Here is a 19,456-nt window from a genome sequence, read left to right as displayed (position 1 = left end):
CTCGGCATTAGTGCGTGTACCTTCAATGTATCACACCTGGCCCCGATAAAGCCCTACTTTTTGGTGACAGGTGGTCTATGACTTGATCCCGAGAAGTGAAAATGACACACCAATGTGCATCGCTGCAATCTCGTCCTCTCCTTCACTTTTCACAGTGGATGCGTCCACACGCTGTTTCTCGGAGAAACTGTTCCTTGCGTTACGTGTCCAGCATTGTCCAGCGCACAGTCGCTTCTTTCTCCTTCTCTTTGCCCATGTCATCCACATATTGTGCCGTTGGGGAACGCTAGGAACAGCGTTGTAGCATGCATTGAGACTCAAGGAACGACAGTGCAACTCTTTTCTTTCTGTGTTGGATTGTTTACTTGTTGGTGTTGTGTGCCATTGGGGAACGCTAGGAACAGCGTCGTAGCATGCTCTGAGACTCAAGGAACGACAGTGCAACTCTTTTCTTTCTCTGTTGGATTGTTTGTTTGCTGAAGTTGTTGAAGGAGACATATGCTGGCTGTGGGGATGTAGCTCAGTGGTAGAGCGCATGCTTTACATGTATGAGGTCCCAAGTTCAATCCGCGGCATCTCTAGGCTGCCTTTTAATGTCCATGTTTCCCAGTTCAAATGGCGCACTTCCCAACTTTGCCCAGAGGCAAGATGTGTGTAGGATATGAGCAGAAGGAAAAAAACGACAGCAGTCCACAGTGAATTTCCAATTGTGGGTGGAAACAAGGTAGGGATCACAGCAGATGGGACTCAAACCCACAATCCCTGGCATAGGAGGCCAGTGCCTTATCCATTAGGCCATTGGGGCTCAGTCAGGTAGTTTCTGAACAGGAAAAAAAATAAATAAAAAAAAAATACAGCCCGCAACAGAATGGAAACAGTATAATGAAGTGAATAGTTACAGGAATTGTCCCATAAGCAGTAACACAGGGTTGCAGGAGTCATTGCACAGCCTGCAGTGTAAAGTGAACAAGGAGCCTGTCGTTGATTTCGCCTAGAGTTGTATTTGCAAAAGGGCTTTGAATCAATTACCTTTGAATCGGAGCACAGTGCACTCTAGCTGCAAAATGGAGGCGCACACATGTGCAATACATGGGCTCCTTGTGCTTTCTGAACATATTCCTCATAAAATGCCAAAACCCAGGATTGAACCAGGGACCTTTAGATCTTCAGTCTAACGCTCTCCCAACTTAGCTATTTCAGCCAAATACAACAACATTCATTGAGATATCAACTGTTTTCCATGACGTCGGGAATGGCTCCATTTAAACATAGCCGCACAAGTCAGGATGGCTGAGTTTTTGTTCAGAATTTTTGTATTAAATGTTACTAGGTGTTTGAGTATGCTCTGTGTATGTTCTGTCTTTTTCATGCTACTAGGGTGTTACTATTATTGGCCTTTCCTCTCTTTCTTTCCACCCTCTATCTCCCTGTTTGAGTTTGTTTTTGTACACAGGGTACTCTGCTGATTAGGCTTCATGTCTTACAGGACTTTCCAGTCTGCCATGTTTTTAATTTCTTTACTGATGTTTGTATTTCTTGAGATAACTAGTTTTACTCGGCCGAACAACAACCTACTTGATTCCTTATTAGGATTTGACTATTGCATTACCATAGAAACTTAGTGTCTGATATCCGTTTTCTTATTCTGCAACTGTGATGTTATTGAATGCTGTTATCAACTAACTGTTTGGAGGGACTGTCCTATGGCCTCTTTTGGGAGAGTCTGTTGGAAGGATTCCCCAATAACACTCTCCTGGATGTGTGAGGCCTCTTGATTATGGTTAATATGACATGTTGAATATTTGTGTGGAACCTCCTCCCTGATGCTACATTGCGTTTCCATTCCACTGATGATCATTTATGATTTCTCCCCAAACCTTTCCAATGATTTAGGTTTAAACCCACAGGAGCAGTACACAATGGCTGTGTATTGCTTTGGAACTCCTAGCTACATGTTGTCATTTCCAGACAGCCTTTATGACTACAACAACTGACTGTTGCACTAAAGTGTCTTTCATGGCTTATTCGTGTTCCACTCTCTGAGGGCGACACACCCATTTCCGTCATGACAGCACTTTATCCACAGGATGCCAAGGAGGCTATACAGGTGTCTACTACACAAATGGTGCGTCTTGACTTAATTGCTCGCATACCGGTTCGGCCCACTGATGTGCCCTACAAGATACCGACAGCGTGTCTTCCAGTGACTGACACACTGCACACTGATCAATGGAGACCCGGGTGCTTACTGAATGGTCTGGTGACCGCACCTTGGTGGCATGGGCCATTGGGCCATTAGTGACAAACATTACACCCATTGCCCTGGCACACAGACCGCTTGCTGACACATTACAGACTCTTCCGGATTCCTTGCTCAAAATCTGGATGGAAATATAGCATGGACAATACTAGGGTGCAGCTGGAATCTGCACAGGTCAAAGACCTCCAATTAGTTGGAGCACTGTTTTCATGTTCTTCTGCTCTTTTTCTTGTTGAGTTTCTGCTTTCTGTCAATGTTGTTATTTCCAAGGTCTTATTTTCTCTGCACCAAGAATCCGGACAGTTATACCAGACTGTCAGAAATACAGATATGGCCATACCCTATTATAACCCTTAAACACACATTCTCCATTATATGATGGCCTTTAATCACCACCAATTAAGCACCTGCTTACACTTTGCCGACCATATCAGGTAACTGCGTACACATAGTCTTACTGATATACACCCTATGGCTACAGGGATAGAGATAGATAATGCATAGAATGGGGTGTATTTTTGTTTTTCCGCTAATTTCTTTCGCTGTACCTACAGGAGGGACTGAAGAACTGCATTTCTTTCCCTTTGTGTCTGTGTAAACAAGGTCACAGTCTCACTGTCTCACTGTGCTCCAGTACTGTGCTATAGCTCAACCCTGATACCTAGAAGACCAGGGTCTGATAAGAAACAGGGCCCACATTTCTCTTTTTTTCTATGCATTTTATCTGCTTAGACATGTTCAGTCCTGATCATTTATACAATCTCATTCTTAAACATGACCTATTTATGTAAATTGTGTATATATGGATTACCTTTAATTTTTTGTGTATATCTTACTGTCTGTCTGTCTAAATGGAATGAGTATTTTGTACTTTATTATTTTATTATGCTACAGTTACTATGCTCTCTTGTAATCTTAATCTGTTTTGCAGTTTGTGGTGTACAGTATTTCACCCTATTCAAACAAAACATTTATTCATTTACAAAATCTTCAGATGACCATTCAGGTTGAATCTTTTTAAAGAATATGTCAAGGTAAACATGTTTATACTTTTTTATCCACAGAGAGATATATGTTTGGCACTGGTATTCTTCTAGCACATGTACACCTAACAAAGAAACATAAAATGACATGATGATAATACATGATGTACATAGAACGTTAAGTGATATTACACTATGGTTTTGTGTAAAAACAATGAATGGTAATGTTAGCACGGGAGGCTTTTGTAGTAGGAGGGGATGCCTTTGTGTGATAGTTGTAGGAAAGAAACAAACTTTGAAAGCAATTATTTCTGTCTCTGTGAAGAATAATATTTCAGGGCTATGTCCCCTGTATGTTTGGCTCCTGTAGGAGATTTCAGACCAAAGCTGCTACACTGTCCTCTCACTCTTGAGCTGGAAACTGCTGCTCTGGCTGCTTCTCAAAGCTTTTACAAATGCAGTAATCATTGTGGGTCTAAACTTCATTGAGTGTCTACAGGCTAGAGATGTTCTTCATTCCTTCATGTGAATGAAACATTCACTTTATTATAGAGCAAATAAGATATCAAAGGTAATATTTGGTCATAAAGTCATGGCCTTACCAGGTAAACCATTAAATATTGTACTAACTAATTTAAAAAAGCAGTATTGTGGGTATCTAAAATGAAAAAATATATCCCATTCTATGGAGTGTACCTATTTTTACATTGACTGAGATAGTTTAGTGCCTCTATGTATTTCACAGTAGGAAAGGTTCAAGACTATTAATGATTAGATTAAATGTACTGACAAATAGAGAACAACATTAAAGCTATAGACATTTTAAAACATTCATGAGAAAATATATATATATATATATTAAACAAAGTGACAATTGGGAACTATTAAAATATCTCAATAGCTTTAATGTAATTGTAAATAGTGTCTACCAGTAGTTATGATACATACATTTTGTTTAAATGTCATAGATGAGCTGATGTCATCAACATGATTTAGATTTGTTTTTCAAATTGTCAATTTTATTTGAAAGGGTCTTGGGAAAACCATTTCAATACGTAGTAGTAAAGTACATTAACTTGTATCTCACATGTAAAATTAGAAAACTCTATACTTCATTAAAGACACCAATACCTTAAATTATTTTAAATTACTAGATTGTTAACATAATAAAAACAAAGATTCAATCAACACATATCCATATTTCACATCTCTAAGAGTTTTTTTCACATTTTAATTGAATACTTAATACTTAAGTGGTTTTCTCTTTTTGGATCGAAATTATTAAAACCCTTTATAAAACTATGCAAAAGTGAAATAATCCACAAATACATTACTAAATACACACACACACACACACACACACACACACACACAGGCCTAAATATTTAAACCACATAGTAATAATATCAATAATAATAATAATAATAATAATAATAATAATAATAATAATAGAGAAAGACAAGAAACAACCCACCACACACAATACACTATTTAACATTTTTACATCCACCGCAGGTGACCAGTTGGGTAGTGTTATGGTTATTAGACAAAATAAATCAAACATTCTAAGAACATTCTATATGTGGACAAGGACTAGCATAAACCATATTAAAACAATGAAAGCATACAATTGCACATAATCTTACAAACAATGTAAACGCATATAGATTTAAAATGGAGCCGGAGAACTTTGGAAAACTTTGGAGCGCATGATGAGTTTCCTTACCGTAATGCAGATCAGAAAAACCGGTCCTGGAGGGCCCCCTGCCCTGCTGGTTTTTGTTCCGACCGAGCTCTTAATGATATAATTGAGTCTTATTGTTAGTTCAATTAAGGAATCAATTAAGATCTCCGTTTGAATGAAAAACAGGAGGACAGTCCTCCGGGACCGGTTTGGGAACCCCTGCCGTAGTGCTCGTCTGACTAAAATGGTGTGTATACACGTTTAGCTCTTCCTAATATCTCTTAACAGAACTTATATCTCTTAACTGCTATTTATTAGTGTGTCTTCAATCATGTAAAGCAGAAAGAATAAAATAGGCTCCATCGCTATTAGTGTTGTTTTCTGTTTGCGTTTTTAAAAGGAAACGCAACACTATTTCACAATCGCTCTGCTCCTCCCATAACAGGGGGTCGATGAACTTCCGACAATCGCCAGGTTTTGCAAACAGCTCAGCAACACGTCCAGACGCACCAGTGGAAACCTTGGAAGAATTGCTGAGAAGTTAGTGACAGGAGAGCCAGAAAGATGAAGAGAATAGCACAGCACACAGAGACAGTACAGGCGACTATCCAGCAAGAAGTAAATGGTTCGGTCTAACGATCAAACAATTCCATTCCAGAACTCAATCAGAAAGTGACAACGTGATGTCAATCAAACATATACGTTGTGACAGAAGCGGAGGTTAAAAAAAAATAAAAAATAAAATACCTGGGATGTGGAACACTGGGGAAGGAGGAGTGTGACAGGCAGGGGGTTAATTGTCATTCCCTATCTGCTTATGGACTGCAGGTGGTTGGGGTGATTGAGCAATTAAGGTCAATCAACCCCAGCAACCTGACATATATAAATAGGGGTGGGGCAGAGGACAAAGGGAGAGTGTTGGGCCGGTAGCAAGGAAGTTGTTTTGAGCTGACGGTTTGGTTAGTTTTTACTGTGTAGTCAGTGGACCAGCCAGTGTTTTGTGTTGTAGTTATTTAGTATAAAACTTTGGTTGGCCCACGTGCCACATTGTTTTGGTTATTAGATCTGTAAATTGTGAAGTGTAAGATATTAGGAGCTGGGATTGTTGGGACCCGCCCTGAAGAGTGGGCGCAGTAAAGGTTGGGTTCTGTCAGGTCACAGTAGGAGACCTGAGAAGAAAATAGTACTGTGAAGAAGAAAACAAGTAAATAAACTTTTCCCAACTAATCCCTGAACCCGTGGAGTACAGCCTGGTTTTTCTGCTTCCCTTCGGACAAAAGTAGAGGTAACAGTAACGGGAGAGTCCGGGCTTCACATATGGTGGCAGCAGTGGGATCTGTAAAACTGTAGATATACCATACAGTACCCTCCAGCCTAGAACGCTCAGAAGAAGACATGGCGAACCTTGAGGCCCTGGTACATGCGCTGACGAACGCCACAGCCGTGCAACAGGAGACCAATCGGATTCACACAGAGGAGCTATAGGCAGCAAAGGCTGAACAAGAAGCCATGTTCCGTCGCCTGGAACAAATGGCCGCTGCCCCAGCTTCTTTGCATACTTCCATCCGGTCAACGCATGTACTGAATAAAATGACTGCTGGGGATGATGTGGAGGCCTATCTTCTAGCCCTTGAGAGGACTGCAACTCGAGAAGCCTGGCCAAGGGACAAGTGGGCTGGCATACTCGCCCCCTTCCTTGTTGGAGATGCCCAGAAGGCCTACTCCGACCTGACACCTTCGGATGCTGATGAATACGACACCCTAAAGGCGGAGATCCTGGCCCGGGCGGGAGTCACATCTGCGTTAAGAGCCCAAAAGTTTCATGCCTGGACCTATGATACCGCACGTCCACCTCGTTCTCGGCTTGATACATTTAGCCAGTAGGTGGCTATCTCCAGATGTCCACAGCAGTCACAAGGTGGTGGAGGTCCTGGTGATGGATCGCTATCTCCGTGCCCTACCGGCCAGCCTGAGGAAGTGGGTAGGCCAGGGGAACCCAGCCACCCTCGAGGAGTTTATCTCATTAGTGGAGCGGCAACTAGCGGCTGAGGAATTGGTTCGCTCAACCACTCCACCAGGACATACGCCCAGAACCCCAGATCCAACGGGAGGAAGACAACCTCCCCACATGAAGATGGGTAAGCCACTTACCAAGAGGAATGACGGGCGACAGGTGGCTGCGAAGGGACAATGGCAGGGACCAGGGGCAGGGTTAACACGTATGAGGGAAGGGGTGGATTACACTTATTACAGATGTTACAAATGTAATAATATGGGCCACATTGCCAGAAATTGCCCCCAAACTGAGGAGTTTATGCAATGTAATACAGGGCAACAGTTTTGTGGAAGTATTGCCATTCCAGGAGAACCTCCGTGTTTAGCAGAAGTGGGGGTAAATGGAAATAAGGTGACAGCTCTCATAGATACTGGCAGCTCAATGACGCTGGTAACTTCGGATCTAGTCACTGCCAACCAAGTAGGTAAACATCTCACAGTAGGGATCACTTGCATACATGGGGACATAAAGCGTTACCCAACCACCCTAGCCACTGTGGAATTTAAGGGGCACGTGACACAGTAACGGGTGGGGGTGGTGAACAAGATACCCCATAAGGTGATACTGGGGAGAGATTTTCCAGGGTTTAAGGAAGTGGTGCAGTCGATGGGGCAATTAGATGACCCAGCTTCCACTGACATTGTAGAAAGAGATACTGCGGAGAGCTTGTTCACCGTGATTCCATTTATGGAGGCAATATTCGAGGGGCCACGGCTCAAAAAAGTGTATAAAACACGTCGACCGCGACGTTGTGAGAAACGAAAGGGATCTCTGAGTAATAGAGTGTTGTTGCTGGAAATGGGGAAAAGAATGGGGAAAGGGGTAAGCACCCAGTGCTCCCCCAGAGAGATTTTAGACGAAACAGGGGAGGAAGTGATTGACATTGGGGAAAACAGGACAGAAACCTGGTATGATACTTTCCAACCCTTAACCAGGAATTTTGGACGGGAGCAATCACAGGATCCAACTTTAGTACATGTTCGGGGGAAGGTTGTAACCATAAACGATGTACCGGTGGAGAATGCAATTGTGAATCCACATGAACATTTTATAGTTAAAAATGACTTATTATATCGGGTCACTATAATCAACGGTAGTCACGTTGAACAACTGCTAGTACCTCGGGCATATCGTTTAAGGGTGCTTAGGTTAGCTCACAATCATCTGTTTGGGGCACATTTGGGAAGCGAGAAAACACTGCAACGCATAACTCAACGGTTTTACTGGGTGGGGATTAACAAGGAGGTAGAACATTTCTGTAAATCCTGTCCGGAATGCCAGAGAGCCAGCCCCAGACCTCATCTTAGAGCCCCACTGCAACCCATGCCCATAATAGAGGTCCCTTTTGAAAGGGTGGCCATGGATTTAGTGGGTCCACTGAATAAATCGGCCAGGGGCCATGAGTACGTCCTGGTAATCCTCGATTATGCCACTAGGTACCCCGAGGCCATTCCATTGAGGACTATGGCCTCGAAGACTATTGCAAAATAACTCATTCAGGTATTCGCTAGAGTGGGGATCCCCAAAGAGATCCTGACGGATCAAGGGACCCCCTTCGTGAGTAGACTAATGCAAGACTTGTGCAAAATGTTGCAAATCAAACCCATCAAAACCTCAGTCTACCATCCGCAGACGGATGGGTTGGTTGAACGTTTTAATAAAACTCTAAAGTCAATGCTTAAAAAGGTGATATCCAAAGATGGAAAGGACTGGGATTTGCTCTTGCCCTACCTCATGTTTGCTGTTCGGGAAGTTCCCCAATCTTCCACAGGATTTTCAGCGTTCTAGTTGTTATATGGGTGTCAACCACGGGGTATCTTGGACATTGCCAGGGAAGCATGGGAGGAGCAAAGTAACGAAGGTAAGAACTTAATAGACCACATCCTCCAGATGCAAGACCACATTGATAGAATCACCCCCATAGTCACCAAACACTTGAAACAAGCCCAAGGGCGACAAGCACAGCAGTAAAATAAAACTGCTAAAATCCGTCAGTTTCAGCCAGGAGATAGGGTGTTGGTGTTGGTCCCCATGCCAGAAAGTAAACTCTTCGCCCATTGGCAAGGGCCGTACGAAGTTATTGAGGCTGTGGGGCCAGTAAATTATAAGGTCCGACAACCTGACAAGCGTAAGAAGGAACAGCTTTACCATGTCAATCTATTAAAACCATGGATAGACCGAGAAGGGCTATTAGGGGGGTCAGGACAAGTTAACTGCTGTCCCACCCAGATACAAATAAAAGGGGGCAGCGACAATCGAGAGGAGACCGGTCCCGTAAACATTGGTCCAGAGTTGACACCTAAACAGGTCCAAGAAGTTCACGAATTGATATGTCGACATTGCGATGTATTTTCATTGACACCTGGTAGAACTAATGCCATAGCACATGATATTATAACGGCCCCTGGCGTGAGGGTAAAAATAAGACCGTACCGGGTTCCGGCCGCTCAGAAAGCTGAAGTCTATAAGGAAATAGAATTAATGAAAGCCTTAGACGTTATAGAAGAGTCGCATAGCCCATGGTGTAGTCCTTATTTGATGGTTGCAAAACCCAATGGTACGTGGCGATTTTGTAACGACTTCCGGCAGTTAAATGCAGTATCAAAATTCGATGCCTACCCCATGCCAAGGGTAGATGAGCTGATCGAGAGGCTTGGTAAGGCCTGGTACATAACCACACTAGACCTTACCAAAGGATACTGGCAAATTCCGTTGACGCCAGCAGCTCGTGAAAAAACTGCCTTCGCCACCCCATTTGGGTTATTACAGTATAAAGTAATGCTGTTTGGGCTACATGGAACTCCTGCAACGTTCCAAAGACTAATGGATAAAATTCTCCAACCACACCTGGACTATGCATCTGCGTACATTGACAATATTGTTATCTTTACAGAAACATGGGATGACCATCTATCCAAAGTGGAAGCCGTGCTGAGTAGTTTGAAACAAGCAGGTCTGACCGCAAACCCAGACAAGTGCTTTGTGGGCTTGCAAGAGGCCAAATATTTAGGATACGTAGTGGGCGGTGGAGTGGTCAAACCACAGGTTTCAAAGGTGGAGGCCATTAAAAGCTGGCCGATTCCCCGAACCTAAAAACAAGTGTGACAGGCAGGGGGTTAATTGTCATTCCCTGTCTGCTTATGGACTGCAGGTGGTTGGGGTGATTGAGCAATTAAGGTCAATCAACCCCAGCAACCTGACATATATAAATAGGGGTGGGGCAGAGGACAAAGGGAGAGTGTTGGGCCGGTAGCAAGGAAGTTGTTTTGAGCTGACGGTTTGGTTAGTTTTTACTGTGTAGTCAGTGGACCAGCCGGTGTTTTGTGTTGTAGTTATTTAGTATAAAACTTTGGTTGGCCCACGCGCCACATTTTTTTGGTTATTAGATCTGTAAATTGTGAAGTGTAAGATATTAGGAGCTGGGATTGTTGGGACCCGCCCTGAAGAGTGGGCGCAGTAAAGGTTGGGTTCTGTCAGGTCACAGTAGGAGACCTGAGAAGAAAATAGTACTGTGAAGAAGAAAACAAGTAAATAAACTTTTCCCAACTAATCCCTGAACCTGTGGAGTACAGCCTGGTTTTTCTGCCTCCCTTCGGACAAAAGTAGAGGTAACAGTAACGGGAGAGTCCGGGCTTCACAACGTTAAATCAGTGATTCCCACCTGGGCCGTAGAGGTACTGCAGGTGGGCCGCAAACATATGTTTTTAAATGCTTTTAAAATAGGAATACAGTTTTTATAATAATTAGGCCTGTCTTGGAAGGTTCGGAGGTTCGTTCGGTCTCCAGACCTGCGGAGGTTTGGAAGATCATATTTTTCACTTTGACATTATGGACATTTTGTGTGTTGATCAGTGGCAAAAACGATGTAACACACTGAAATGTGGAAAAGTCCAAGGGGGGTGAATACTTTTGAGAGCCACTGTATGCATCCGGATTGAAGGCTTCAGAGGAACAGGGTTTGAGGTCACTGCTATATATAAATGTAAGTTGTCTAGTTTTATTTGAAACATATTTTGTTCCCTTGCGTCTCTTCTAGGCTGAGAAGATGACTTCCTCCATCACTACTGCCAATGGTCTGGTCATTGTCACCCAGGTTTTGCCACAGAGGCAAGACTCAGCTCCTTCTGTACCTGCTGTTTCCATAAACAATGAACAACCACAGTTCACACCTGGGAACAAGCTGCCTGCGATGGCCAGGAACTTCCTAAAACGAGAACCTAGACCTCTGGGGGTGAGTATGTTCTCAGTGTTGTTGTTGTTATTAATATCTATCTATCTGTCTGTCTGTCTGTCTATTTATTTTTCAGTCACATTTCTCCAAGGGTCTACTACTATGGGTTGCATTTCTTTGTTTTAAATGAGGAAATCAGCGTTTTATTGTTTACATTTTCGCTGGATTTCCTTTCCTTTTCATTGTGCTTTAAATTTGTAATCAACCTTCCTTTTTTAAACTTATAAACTTTAAAACTTTAAACTTATTTCAGTCTAATGATCAAAAAATGAAAGCCATAATTTAATTATTTGAGTCAGGCACTGACTTGTATATCAGGAATAGCAACTTAGCAATGTAATTCAATGACTCATTTATCGGGGCCTAAGGCCAGGCACGTGCACAGATAGACCCCAGGTGATGCTCAAGCACCTGCCCTTTTGGCCTCTGTCTAGATGATTGCCCTTTTTGCAAGACATTTTTTTTCTATTTCTTTTTCTAATGCTATATTTTAGTTTTTAAATTTGGCCCATGGCATCAATTCTCAATTATAAGCGTGCTGTAATGCCTGACAACTGCATCTGAGCTCTAATTCTGTGAGACTGCATGATCCCCTGCTGTTGTGAAATTACACCACTACTAAAACATGTCAATACAGCCAGCCTAACTTAGGCAATATCCCACCATTAAGCTTAACAACAAGCAAGCTAGTCTGGTGTAAAATAGCGTTGTCAATGAAAACGACTGAACTCTGAACATTCCAGATAGATTCAGTGCTGAGTAAACTTGGAGTAACTTCTAGAACTTTCTAGATAGAAATATAAATAGTAGTATAAATGCCCACCAGTTCAGTTTAGTTCCAGCTGCGTAAGTCGATACATATCTGCATTTTTCTGAGATGGCATCAAGAGGTGCAAGCATCCAGCAGACGCATTTTGCTATGTCTGCTGCCAATTAATCAAGAAAAGAGCGAAAAAGTACTCAGTGGAAGCATCTGCTAAGATGTGTGAGGCATACAAGGTATATTTCAGTATACCTTTCTGGGATCAAGACAAACCCTGGGCACCTGATTTCATCTACAAGCACTGCAACAAACTCTGGAAGGTAAGATGGACAATTGGTGCTCGGAATTTTATGTTATAAAATTTGTAAAAATAATATAAAATTGAAAAAGTTTTTAATTTTAAAATGTTTTACAATTTTCAAAGTTATTGAAAAAATATATCATATATGAAAAATGAGAATCTCTTGTAAATGTATTTAAGAATTTGGGGGGAACCCACTGACCACTCAAGTAACTGCTACTTCTGCGTGGTGGACCCTTCCAAATGTCGGACTGGCAAGAATGCACCTACTATCACGTATCCTTCATCTATCGCCCCGGTGCCACAGTGCCATGAGCTCCACGTACCCACTCCTCCAGAGAGAGAGCAGCTGTCTTTAGAAGAGAGCAGCAAGTCAGAGAGCGAGGAAGACGTTTTAGATCCAGATGACAATGTCAGAGGTGGAGCTGAGGAGAGAAACCCATACTACCCCAACCAAAAAGACCTCAGCGACTTGATTAGAGATCTTGGTCTCACCAAGTCCAGTGCCGAGCTTTTGACATCTAGGCTCAAGCAGTGGAACTTGTTTGATGAAAGTGTGCAAGTCACAGATCAGAGGAAGCGTCACCAACCTTTTTCCAGCTTCTTCACCCGTCCAGATGGGCTCCGTTTCTGCCACAATGTGACCAGTCTGTTTGAGGCAATCGGAATCGCCTGTAACCAGAATGAGTAACCGGTGCCTCTTCATTGACATCCAGGAGCCTCAAAGCCGTGCTGCTCCATAATGGTAACAAGTACCTGTCTCTTCCCCTGGCTCACTCGGTGCACCTCAAAGAGGATTATGATGAGTACGGTTGGAAGGTCATAGGAGACTTCAAATTGGTGGCATTCCTGATGGGTCTCCAAGGCGGTTTTACCAAGTTTCCCTGCTATCTTTGCCTTTGGGACAGCAGGGATACCAAGGCGCACTATCACAGGCATGACTGGCCACCGCGGACCGAGTTCTCTGTGGGGAGGAACAACGTCAAGTGGGAGCCACTGGTGGACCCCCGGAAGGTGCTGATGCCACCACTGCACATCAAATTGGGCCTTATGAAACAATCTGTCAGAGCTCTAGATAAGGAGTCGGCTTCAAGTACCTTCAAGACTTCTCCCCTTAGCTGTCTGAGTAAAAGGTCAAAGCCGGTGTCTTCGTTGGACCACAGATAAAGAAGATCCTGGGGTGCAATGAATTCCCAAAGAAGCTCAAGAAGTAAGGGGAAAGCGGCTTGGAACAGCTTTGTCACAGTGGTTCGGGGCTTCCTGGGCGATCACAAGGCCAAAAACTATGTGGAGCTGGTTGAGACTCGGGTGAAGAACTTTGGCACAGTGGGCTGTAAGATGTCCCTCAAAGTCCATATCCTTGATGCTCATCTTGACAAATTCAGGGAAACATGGGAGCGTACTCGGAGGAGCAAGGCGAGCGCTTCCACCAGGATATACTGGACTTTGAACGCCGCTACCAAGGACAGTATATCGAGAACATGATGGGAGACTACATTTGGGGGCTGATTCGTGAAAGTGATTTACAGTATAATCTTAAATCTCGAAATACTACTCACTTCTAAATCTTTTGTAGCCATTTTTGTATTACTTTAGTATAAATACATGTTAATTTGGATTCAGATGTTGTTTCTTCTGACTTTATGTGAACGAAAAGACACAAATTCGCCCGTTTTCTCAATGGAAATAGGTAGATTTCAAAATGTCACTGTCCTGGTCACAAAAGCAAAGCTTGTGTGGAATAATAGCCATTTTCTATACGTTGAGGCATAAGCAATTAGGAAATAACACTTACTACCCAGGAACAAAAATTGTGTTAGTGGTATTAAACATCTGCATGAGTGTATGGGTATTGAAATAAAAAATATGTAAGTAAAAGATGTGCTACTGTATGTAACTTTATTTTTTATAAATAATTATGAGAGGGGTGCCCTTTTTTCGCCCCCCAAAATGTCTGTGCACGGCAATGCCTAAGGCTGTTCTTGTAACTGAATTTCTTTGTTATTCTATAGTTGTTATTGATCAGGTTATTTTAGTTTTTTGTGATGTTTAATCAGATGAAAGATACAATTTCCTGTTAATTATTTATAACACAGAAGTGTTGTATAAAGTCTATAGGCTTCTTTATGTAAGAGCTCTGAGGCCATGTGAGAGAGAAAAACCCCTCTGAATTTCAACTTAATTATGATAGTGGCATTAGATTTCTTCTACAGGACTGGGGAGTTGAAGAAGACCTACTTGAATCTTTCAATGCACTGATTAGCTGTACTCTGTCTATATAACAAAATAATATTCATGCTGTCTTCATAGAAACTTCTGCAATTGTTCAACATAACCATTTTCTTTACCGCAATTGGCACACACTCTCTCTGGGTAATGTCTGTAAGTTATTGCTTCAATGAAGTACAGTCATCCCCCGTCGTCTCATCTTATGTCGTTCCGCACTTTCATCAGCAACATTGCCCTGAGCAGAGCTTCATTCTGCAGTAAGCGCTTGCATCGAAATCATCTCTGCTCTCTAATAACTGTTTTTTACGGTTCATTTAACTGTTTACTGTTAACTCCTGAATTGTCACGATGGTTTCAAATAGGGATGCTTCTGCTTCAACATCTGTCTCAACTTACGTTGCCGGTCTCTGGAACAATTACGACGTTACTTCGCAATTACTTTGGGATTGTTATTGATTGTGAAAGCTTCCATCCAGATGGCATGTCGACTACAACCCTCAATGCAGCCATTCATTCCGATGCCATAATTTAAGTTTGTCTTGTGAATCAATATGCAAAATTTAATTTGGACCTCTAATGCAGTATTGCCATCTTCATAAATGGTGAGCAAACCTGAGTTTTACACCCTGTGGATCAATTACATTTAGAATCTGTCTTATCGTATCCTGTGTCACAATAATAAACCCTCTTTGGATTGCACAGATGTAACCACCGATAACCCTGCATCTGTCCCGATTTCTCAATTGAATTATGTATAAACAACCTGATCCAGTCCAAATATTGTTTTCTCCTGTAAAGTTCAAGTTTTTGGCATGTACTCTCTTCAAAATTCTGTAACTTATAATAATAATAATGACCATGTGCTAACATTGCCAATATCTCCTTATTAGTAAACACAAGTCTAAAGTAGGATCTTAAAGATCTGCTATTTGAGGCATTGTGTAGATTTTGAGGCATAATGCATCTGTCTCATTTTTGCTTTTGTTCTAGCTCCATCATTGGAGTTTCAGTCAAAATCAAGTTTTTTTCCCCTCTCTCACATGACCCCAGGAGTCTTCCATACTTCGTATACCACAATCGATATTGAACACACTTCTCTGGGTGTGTAGAGGTTTCAGAAATTCTAAGCATACACCTGTGAAGAAGTAAGTAAGTTTATTACAAAAAATGTATAAATATAGGTTAATCCAGAGCTCTCTTCTCGTATGAAGTTCAGAAAGTTTTTATATTTTGTTGTAATCCAATTGTACATGTAGTAATTATATAGCCATAATAATGAACATATGCCTGAGATTATTTCATACTGCTGTTGTTGTGTTTGATGTGTTGAAAACTGCTTACGTGGCACTGGTCAAATTGGTATCAGACTTTACTGCTGGTCAGCATGCTTGTGATGGAGCAAGGCCCATCCCTTTGCAAAGATGTTGAAAAAAAAACCCAAAGGCTTACCTGGAGTGGGGTTGTGGAGCAGCCATCTTGGGAAAGTAGGGGGGAGGTTTCAGAGGCCATCTTGACAGGGGATTTTATAAACCTGAATTGCCTTTGACTGTTGACATGGGGAGGGGGTCAATATTGTTTGCAGTGTTATTCCCTTTGTTTATAGTTTTAGATTTAGGTTTGAATTGAATATCACATTTTATTATAAGTTTATTATTTTTATTTGAAACCTATTTTTGTAACATGTGTCTGGTGATATGATAGGTCTTTTAGTGTCACTCCTATTTTTGAATGGTTGGATCTAGGGGGTTGGGCTAAGCAGCTAAGCTGGTTCAAGGGCCTTAGTAATGGCCCTCATGGGCATTGTAGAGATTCACTTGTTTGTTTGTTTGTTATTATGTAGGCAATGTGTTGCAGTGACTACATTTTTTGAAGCCTTGCTGCCCTTGTGTGTCTGACTTTGGGACCACCACAATGCAACACAATCCACCTAAAATCCATAATATCTCAGGTTATTCTATAAGTAGAAACCTATTCTGTGGAGCGAGATCATCATGTGCAGCTCATTTAACCAGATGTCACAGATTTCAAGGGACTGCAGTGTAGTCTACAGGCCTACACGGCAGTTCCTCGAATAAAATAATAATGTAAAATAATAGCGACAGTTCTTGGTGGTGAAATAAACCGATGGTTCTTTTGGAGAAAAAGGGTGATGGGGCAATCAAATGAGTCATTTTTAATGATTTTCGTGACTTTTCTGATTTTCTGGATCCAGCAAAGCAGCTCCACAGTTGGCACCCCTGTGACGTCACGTCATATTTTTTGATCTCTGATTTCTGGTTCATAGAATGAGCTGGACATGATAATCTCACTCCACAGAATATGTTTCTATTAATAGAATAACCTGAATTATGGATCATTGGTGGAGTTCCCTTTTAAGGCAGCAGATGTTATCAAAGCCATTGTTTTAAGTCCTCAACCAAAAGCAAAACTCTTGACTTCCCAATTGATATACATGTTCCCGATGACTGGATTCATGATTTTAATTTATTGATTAATTGCCTGTAATATTATTGAGTAAATGGGATGCATGAGTAAAATGCCATGTTGGACAATTACATTAGAAATTCTGGATTTCTAATGACAGACAAGCTGTTATTGATTTTATTTATTTTTTGTTAAAATGCTTAATAAACCAGTTTGATTTATATATGTTCATTTTCTGGTTTTATGATGTGAAAATCCAACCACAAATGATAATGATTACATTTACATTATTTGTCATTTAGCAGACACTTATCCAGGGCAACTTACAGTTGTACCCATTTATACAGCTGCACAATCTAAGTGAAGTACCTTGCTCAAGGGTACAACAGCACTGCCCAGGATTTGAACCCACAACCTTCCAGTTATGAGTCTAGAGCCACTGTTCCACAGTGCTGCCCGACGTTACTTAAATACTTGGAGTATAATTCTAGTCCACAATATTGTTAGCCAATTGTTAGTGCTCTTATCCCATACAAGGTCAAAATGGTTTAGCACTGAACCAAAGTGCTAAATAGTGTGCTTTTAGCAAAGGAGTGGTGTAGTTAAAGCCTTGGTTTTATGTACATTATATCACACCTCGATTAGCTAATTCTGCATAATTACGTAATTGTTATCTCCTTTGCAGACTGTTCAGATTATGATTGGATTGATACACCTGGCATTGGGATTAATTCTGATGCTCCCAGGGCCCACCTTGGTGTCACACATTTGGCTCCCTTTCTGTGCTGGTGCTTTGGTAAGTCACATGTGCGCAACTGGCATCATTGAGCACAGATTCCTGATGGAGGGGCCAGGTTGATAAAAGGGGGCTGACTGGTAAACCTTTACCTTTTTAACAATACATGTTCTTTGTTTAAATGATGCAAGGAAGTAGCTCTGAATTCTTCAGTTGCCTTATATCATCATATATTTATACACATATTTACTTTGCACTCTCAAAGAAGGTAATTTAAATTGATGTTAAATACATCTGCTTCTGCCTGTTTTTGAATTTGTGTTAAAAATGAAACCATTTCTTGTCCAGGGGAATAAAATAACTTGATTATTTGGAAATAGGGATTCTGCTAATGATTTATTGTGCTTGCTTTAAGACTTGTCAGAACTATTTCTGTCTTCTCTTTTTGTTCCAGCTGGAGCTATCAATGTCTTAATTGACAAGTAACATTTGCAGCTTGAAGAGAAATGGTACAATGCATTTAGTCAACCAATCTGACGAAATAATGGGAACATGGTTGGAACAAAACTCAGAAGACACTGCAGCATATTTTTGTTTTTAATTCAAAGTTTGGAGTTTACTTAGAGTAATACTTTAAATATATTTTAATTTCCTAATATAAATGTAGTTTCCTGCAGATGCATGGCATACAAAGATGGAATTCATCCACTTATTTGAACAAAAAAAATAAAATCTTGTATCTTTCTCTGCAGTATATCCTCTCTGGATCTATTGCAGTTGGTGCTCACAAAAGAAACAACATTTATCTGGTAAGTGCGTAACATGTTTACATCGGCAGTTGACACAATAGAAACCTTACATCAAGGATGATGGGGAGGGTGTGCATAAGGGAGCTCAGTGCAAAAGGGACACTGAGTGTAGTAACATTTTGGTTTAATTTATTATTATTTTCTTAGGTCTTTTATATGAGGAAACGCATACAAACAAACAGCATGAGTGGAATGCTAATCAGATAGTTTTAGGGTTCTCAGGGTTATACCACAGCTAAACTAATGCAACAAGAAGCACCATTCATCTTTAAATAGGTAGTTTGAAACATTCTAAGGTAAAATGTGGATAATATTTCCTATGACTATTATACAGTAAGTTTAATAAGTCACAAACTAAGGGAAATGTGTCCTTTCCTTTTTGTTTTTTCCTATTTCTGTTTTTAGGCGATTGCTCCATTTTAAAACATGAATTATTTATTTGCTGTAATTGACTTGAATGTGATAATAGCTGCATTCCCCAGTATTTTTCACATGTAAAGACGGTTGGATTATGTGTTATGCAGATATGTGTTTTCAAAAGTCATCCCAATCTGCAGTGTCTTTTGAATAGGTAGATCTAAATAACAGGAAACGCACGTTTCATGACATTAGTTATGTGTCAGTAATAATTATTACACACAACAGGATTTTAATGAGGAATTACTCCACGATTATACTGTCTATTCCATTTAAAACTTACACATTTTCTATTCCAAACGTATATTTTGCTGGATGTAAGGTACATTGGGAATGTAAAACATTAAAAAATAAATAAGCCTCATGGCCAGCATCAAGCATAGTCAAAGAAAAAAACATCTTCTTTTACCAGTCAACAGGTATGGAGATATCCAATACAAATACAAATGATATATTATAGACTTCTAACATTTTCCTTTACAGAAATAAATACAGTATGTACATCAAAAATGTTCCCTCTTGTTGCTCACAATGACCAGTCTAATCCTGATGAGGTTTAACTT

General features: G+C 41.0%; 1 long non-coding RNA gene and 1 other non-coding gene across 2 annotated transcripts; one reads left to right on the top strand and one right to left on the bottom strand.

The window, feature by feature from the left end:
* Positions 1–1,128: 1,128 nt before the first annotated feature.
* Positions 1,129–1,201, bottom strand: trnaf-gaa (transfer RNA phenylalanine (anticodon GAA)). Its single transcript has one exon. It is a non-coding gene; the product is annotated as a tRNA-Phe (tRNA).
* Positions 1,202–5,104: 3,903 nt separating this feature from the next.
* On the top strand, positions 5,105–17,689 carry LOC136767715 (uncharacterized). Its single transcript, XR_010821873.1, has 3 exons — positions 5,105–5,174; positions 11,020–11,214; positions 17,617–17,689. It is a non-coding gene; the product is annotated as an uncharacterized LOC136767715 (long non-coding RNA).
* The last annotated feature ends 1,767 nt before the right edge of the window (positions 17,690–19,456 follow it).

Source organism: Amia ocellicauda, chromosome 14, assembly GCF_036373705.1.
Source record: "Amia ocellicauda isolate fAmiCal2 chromosome 14, fAmiCal2.hap1, whole genome shotgun sequence".
Lineage (NCBI taxonomy): Eukaryota > Metazoa > Chordata > Actinopteri > Amiiformes > Amiidae > Amia > Amia ocellicauda.
This window is presented reverse-complemented; position numbering and strand designations above follow the sequence as displayed.